Source organism: Amblyomma americanum, chromosome 1 (assembly GCF_052857255.1).
Source record: "Amblyomma americanum isolate KBUSLIRL-KWMA chromosome 1, ASM5285725v1, whole genome shotgun sequence".
Classification (NCBI taxonomy): Eukaryota; Metazoa; Arthropoda; class Arachnida; order Ixodida; family Ixodidae; genus Amblyomma; species Amblyomma americanum.
Window position 1 is genome coordinate 447495677 of NC_135497.1, and position 6000 is coordinate 447501676.

General features: G+C 47.8%; 1 protein-coding gene across 1 annotated transcript in view; it reads right to left on the reverse strand.

The window, feature by feature from the left end:
- The window catches only part of LOC144125695 (uncharacterized), a 122288-nt gene extending 116548 nt beyond the window's left edge, over positions 1-5740 (reverse strand). The window contains exons 1-2 of the mRNA XM_077659316.1: positions 5670-5740; positions 3326-3397 (exon numbers count right to left, since the gene is read on the reverse strand). The gene's annotated coding sequence lies outside the window, so the exon portion shown is untranslated. The remainder of the gene's footprint in view (positions 1-3325; positions 3398-5669) is intronic.
- Positions 5741-6000: the final 260 nt, after the last annotated feature.

The window sequence follows — 6000 nt, forward strand, 5'->3', positions numbered from 1 at the left end:
GAAGGTGGGCAAAAGGTGCGGTAGTACTGGGCGTAGGCCGGCAGATATAGCACAGGGGCAGGCAGAGTATGGCGACAGAGGCACGCGACATGGCCCGGTAGCCCGCAAGCGTAGCAAATCAGCCAGTTATCAGCCGTGCGCCAAGGGTTGTGAGCAGCCGGCGCTGGGTGGAAACGGGGAGCAACAGGCGGAGGCACTGGTGCGGGAACGTAGGCCATGGCCTGCGGCTGCGATGGGCGTGCGAGGACTTCAGCATATGTGAGAGGCCCAGGCATGGGGGCAGGAGGCATCGCAATGGATGCACCGTAGCCCAAAGGTGCAGCAACGGGAGCGGGCGGCATTTAGAGAAGGCTGACTTGACGAGCTACGGGAACCAGCTGCCAACGAGCTGGAAGTGCTTCGGCTACCTCCTGGGCGATGGGTGCAGCAACGAAAGCTACCGGGCCACCTCATCGCGTACGAAGTCTTTGATTTGACCCAACAGGTAACTGTTGACAGCCAGGCCAGATATGGACTCGCCAGGCACGACGGGTGAGCGACGAGCGCCAAGCCGTAGCTTGCGCAACTCATCGTAGCCCTGGCAGAGGTTGTACACGGAAGCGACGGTAGTTGAACTTATCGCCAACAGCATTTGGAAAGCGTCGACGTCAGTTCCCTTCATAATATGCTTGATCTTGTCGGGCTCAGGCATAGACGGGCCGACACGTTTGCAGAGATCGACCACATCTTCGACGTAGGCGGTAAGGCTCTCACCCGCATGCTGAGCCCGAACGCGCAAACATTGCTCAGCGCGAAGTTTCTATGCCGCGGGTCGGGCAAAAACTTCTGCAAACGTCGTCTTGAAATTAGCCCAGGTTGGAATATCAGCCTCGCGGTTCCGAAACCAGAGGTTGGCGACGTCACTCAGAAAAAATATGAGCTTGTTGAGTTTCATGCGGTCGTCCCTGTTGTTATGACGGCTCACCCGCTCGTACGAGACCAGTCAGTCTTCAACATCTTGATCGCAGTGCCCGTTGAAAACGACGGGGTCTCGCTGATGGACGGCAGCGGAGCAGATGACGAGGGAGCCCACCTGAGCGGCTGGGTGGTTGGCTTCGGGCGGAGCGGGCATAACGGGGGTCGGTAGCGTGCGGTTGCGGAGGTCCAGGACGGTGCGAGGACGGGAAACCGAACCTCCATCAAGTGAAGAGAGGTTCATTGTACAGCTGAAAGGGCTGGCTGCGTAACCGTTGCACAAACTGACCCAGCAGCAGCGGCACCAGTACGGACTTCCAGAGCGAGCTCGAGCTCCCTAACGCGCCCGGCAGCCGGTCGCCGAGGCCGGCCGAACCTCTTCATCATCGTCGATGGTGGCGCACTGTCGTCTTCTTCATTCTATCCTTTTTAAGTGAATGACTTCTCGTGTTATCCAAGGATTAATTTTCGTGGCCTTTATTTTGTTCGGAAAAAAATTTTTAATACAGTATGAGCAAAAATATGTGAACCGGTCCCACAATTATATAACATTGTTTTCATGAAAGTTTCTCTGGTGAAGATCCAAAAAACCTAAAATAGTTTCGTTGCTGACACGCAAGAAGTCCTTCATAAAAACATTTTTCCTTTTACTCGGATTGTGTTTTCCAAACAGCATGAATAGCATACCATTTCATGATCAGATATGCCGCGCTCAACAGACACTGAAAAATTTTCAGTGGCTGTACTTACAAACAAAAGATCAAGTACTGACTGTGATGAACCATGCACGTGTGTGGGTACATTTACAACTTGTTGTGAATTGTGTCACAGGATTATATCATGCATAGAACTGACATGGGGAGCAAGTTCAGTACAAGAAGAATTATGCTCCCAGTTAACCCCTGGGAGATTGAAGTCTCCAATATGAAAAGTTTTGTCATGTACAAATGAGGTAATATGGGCATGCAAATCATTTAAGTATTGAGTTGGTGAGCCTGGTGCTCGATAAACGGTGAACAACAAGAAAGATTTTCCCCAGCAAGGAACCTTTAAGCTAATAGTTCCTAGATCGTGAGCCTGACGCAAAAGACTGACCAGCATGTTTTTCATCCCCAGAACAGCCACCCCCGCCACCTCTCGGTCTGTCCCGACAAAATATATGATAAGAAGGTGGGAACACATCATTTATGCTGCTGTGTAGCCAGGTTTCTGTTAGAATAACAATATTTGGACTATTGCCAATGATAGCAGCCTCAAGCAGATCGCATTTGTTAACAATTCTACAGGCGTTAATATTTATAATACGCAGTTCTTTTTCTCAAGGGAGTGAAGTCAATGTTTTTTAGAATTCATGTAGTACTTCCCTATTTTTACTCTAGTTTTTCCTGTCATCCCAAACAAAAAGATTGTTCAGTAAAGAGACTTTCCTTTTCTGCTCTCATTCTTCAGAAGCACTGTCCCACAGAAGTTTGCACTTCCTGAGCGTGTTTCGCGAATACTCATTTTGAACAGATGTATCAGTCTCTTTCAGTTTGTAAGCATTCTTCATAATTTGCTGCTTTTCTTCATAATCTTGAAAGCACAGGATGATTGAGCAGGATTTACCAAGCTTACCAAGGCAATGAATTCTGCCGACTGACTTGCATGTGATTTCAGGCTAAGTGGAAAAAAATGTTAGTTAAAACTTTTTGGCACAACACAGTTTCTGTCTCGTCTTCATCCTCTGATACACTAAAAAAACCACCAAGTTAGAACTCTACTCCTGTCCTCCAAGTCAGCAATCCTTGCTTCCAAGAACTGTATCGTGCGCATGAGACAGTCTACGCACGCAGGTAGTTTTTCTATTTCAGAGAAACGAGCGTCCATGTCTCAAAGACTTTTTTTCTATGCTTTCCTGTTGTGTGCGGATCAACGCTACATCCTCAGCCAACTTATTCTGGCCCAAAAGAAATTTTTCTAGCATTTCACTAGTGATAGGTTTATCTCCCTTAGTGCTAGGCTCACCTCCATTAAGGCCGGGATTCAACTCGTCTCCGTGCAAGAGAAGCAAGCCGATACAGTATACATCATATGTCATTGATACAGAGTGCTGTGTGCATGGCAAGACCAAAGGAAAGCGACAGTTGCACTTTAAGGAGCTGTAGTAAGGACTAACCTGCACGAGGCTCAATCCTGGTCCACCGCGCCCACTGAACCTGAAAGCCTGAAGGTCCTGCTTTATAGCTCAATGCGCTGAGGTCACGTGATGGGAAGGTGGCGCTGTTGAAACACCACGAGGCATTGAAGCTACAACGCTAGGAAGGGGAGGTGCTGTGCACCGCGACGTCCGTGACTCAGCTGTAGATATGAATTGTGTTGTAGTGTTCCTTACTGTCAGATGTTTGACATGTCCTGTGAAGTGTTCGTTCTGCTTCCTTGGTCCGGCAAGTCCAAAAGCAAGCACCTGCACGAGGCAGAAGAATGGCTAATTAGGCCACATGCTCGACCCTGGTCCGCCGTGCCCACTTCAGAAACAAACACCCTGCATCCGTTTACGGGCAAAAGGTATGTGTACGTTGTAGCAAGTGCTGCACAATCATCACATTGACAGGCATTAGGGGAAACTAACTTTTAAACACAGCAACAACGTAAAACCATGCAGTAGTGGCCTTTTCTGAACAACATCAATCATCTACTATGGCTTGCCATGTTCTGCTAAGGTTCAACAGATTGTAGACATAGCATTTCGCTACTATACCAAAAGAAAACTGCCACCAGCAATGCATTTCGTGCTGTCTTTAAAATGTAATGTTACGCTTACAGTTTCAAACTCAATTATGACCTTGGAAGGAAAGAAAACAGTTCACGTGCTGCTATATGAAGCATGCAATATACATTTCGTATCCTCTTTTATGTGAACACTATGACATGCGACTACTGATTGTGACATTATTTCATTATTTTATCGATTTCAAGTTGGCCACTTTCTTTACATCATCACATTTCACTTTCCCACTCCTGCCGAAGAATGCACAGTGCGCATGGCTCATGTCGCTGCACCATACTTTACATTCCTCTAGTTTAGGGCCTTAGGCATTCTTGAAACGTGACACAAGAAATGCTTGTTGTCCTCCATAAAAGCAATTTCTATCGTTGTTGCAAATACAGTAGTTCAAGCCATCTTACGGCTGCCAATAGCCATGCAGAGTGAATGCACTTTGCAGAATATATGGAGAAGGTACCAGGGTTGCATACGACAATGAGAAATACGGAGAGATGACTGTGTCGGCAAATCTATTTAACGCAGAAAGCTAGAAGCTTCCAATGTCAAGGAAAGGTTTCTCTAAATTTAAAGTTGCATGACAATGCACCAAGATTCATTTCACATTCCTGTCAGCAGGGATATGCTTCGTGGTTGACAGTTTTTGTACACAAAATCATAACATACCAAAAAGGCCGTTCTGTGTTAAAGGACTACAGACACTACATTTTTGCCTCTGTGTTTTGTTACCACAAATGATTAATTACATATTAATATACATGAATCACCCCACGATATTCATGTAGAGTGCCCCTAAAAAACTGCAAGCAGATTTACTTTGTGACTCTACTTCAGTTTCATTAACGGAATGGTGACTGCAATATGCAGCTGGCATTTAGGTCACATGAGCCACAAAAAACTTCATGATAAACGTGATGCATAGTTTAAGTTTATTAGAGCTGTTATACCAGCGTGCTTCAAGAGCTTGAATGACAACACAGGATGTATCAGCAGTTATATTGCTGTTTGTTTCCGGCCTCATATGAACTAAGCATCAATTACTCACCCAAGCTATCATTGAACTGCTGAAACTGAAACGAAGTGGTGCAAGAAATAAACAAATTTATACATCATTTACCGGTGCTCTACGTTGTCAAGATATCGTGGGCGGCTGTGGTGTTGGTTGGCGCCGCAGTAACAATTAATCGGGCCAACCTGCCCACCACTGCACTCTCCGTAAGTTCAGAGGGGGAGGAGCGACAAACTTCTCCACCCCGCGTGCGAAAGATTGTGATTCGACTGCTGACCGGCGATAGGGGCCACGCCTGATTAGTCGTTGACCGGAGGCATGAGGCGTAGGCAAGTTCCGTAGCGAATTAATTTAATTAGGCAAACAACAACCAAGTATTACAATATGCCCGACAAGGTAGCGTCGTACACTGACGTGACGCAAATAACACAAGCAGCAATTGAACACGTTAACACAACAAATAACACAAAGAAAGAAACATCAGAGCGATTGCTATATAAAAATGTTACGAGACGGAAATACAGTAGAAAGGACTACAACGAGAAACAAAGAAAGCAAAAATACAAAGATAAAAGAGTTGAAGTGAGTGGTGAGAAACGATAGCTTAGCTGCGGAGTGGCAAGGTCCGGTCGCAGGGAGCGTCGGGCTGCGGTTGCTCGTCGCGGGGCTGATGGGGGCTTACGGATACGGGCGGACTTGGGCCTCGCGTCTTCGGGACCACCGTTGCCGCTCTCTACGCGTCAGATCTCCGCCTAGGCTCCTTGCCGACCACTTCCCTGGCTGACCTCACTCACGACAGCACGCACTGAAATCTCCAGACCAACTGCCAGCGCGCGGCGTTCTCGTCGCCTCCTTCGCATGGCAAAGAATGAGAAAAAAAAACAACACAGGGAAAACTATGGTTAAGCCTAGGCTGCGAAGCGTACGTCGCATGGCAAGCCGTACTTCTCGTTCTTCTCCCGTTTCCGTGGCTCTTTGTAACTTGCGCTTTGCGGTCTGGCGAGCCGCCCTCTCCCTGGCCGACATCTCGCTGCTCAACTGACTCAACGAGTGCGTTGCCTTTTATACAATTGCGTGACGTCAGTATCTCCTAGCGGTAGGAGCGGGAGTTAGGCCGCCGGCGGAGGCTGCGTGTCCGCAAGCGAGCGCACAAGTAAAGCCCCAACTTTCACAGCTGTTGTGACGTCATATCACGTGGTGCGCCGATGCAGGTCAAGTGCTAGCTACGCGGCCGCGCGCGGCGCAGCAAGGAAGAGCTCGGTTGTGCGGCTAGTAT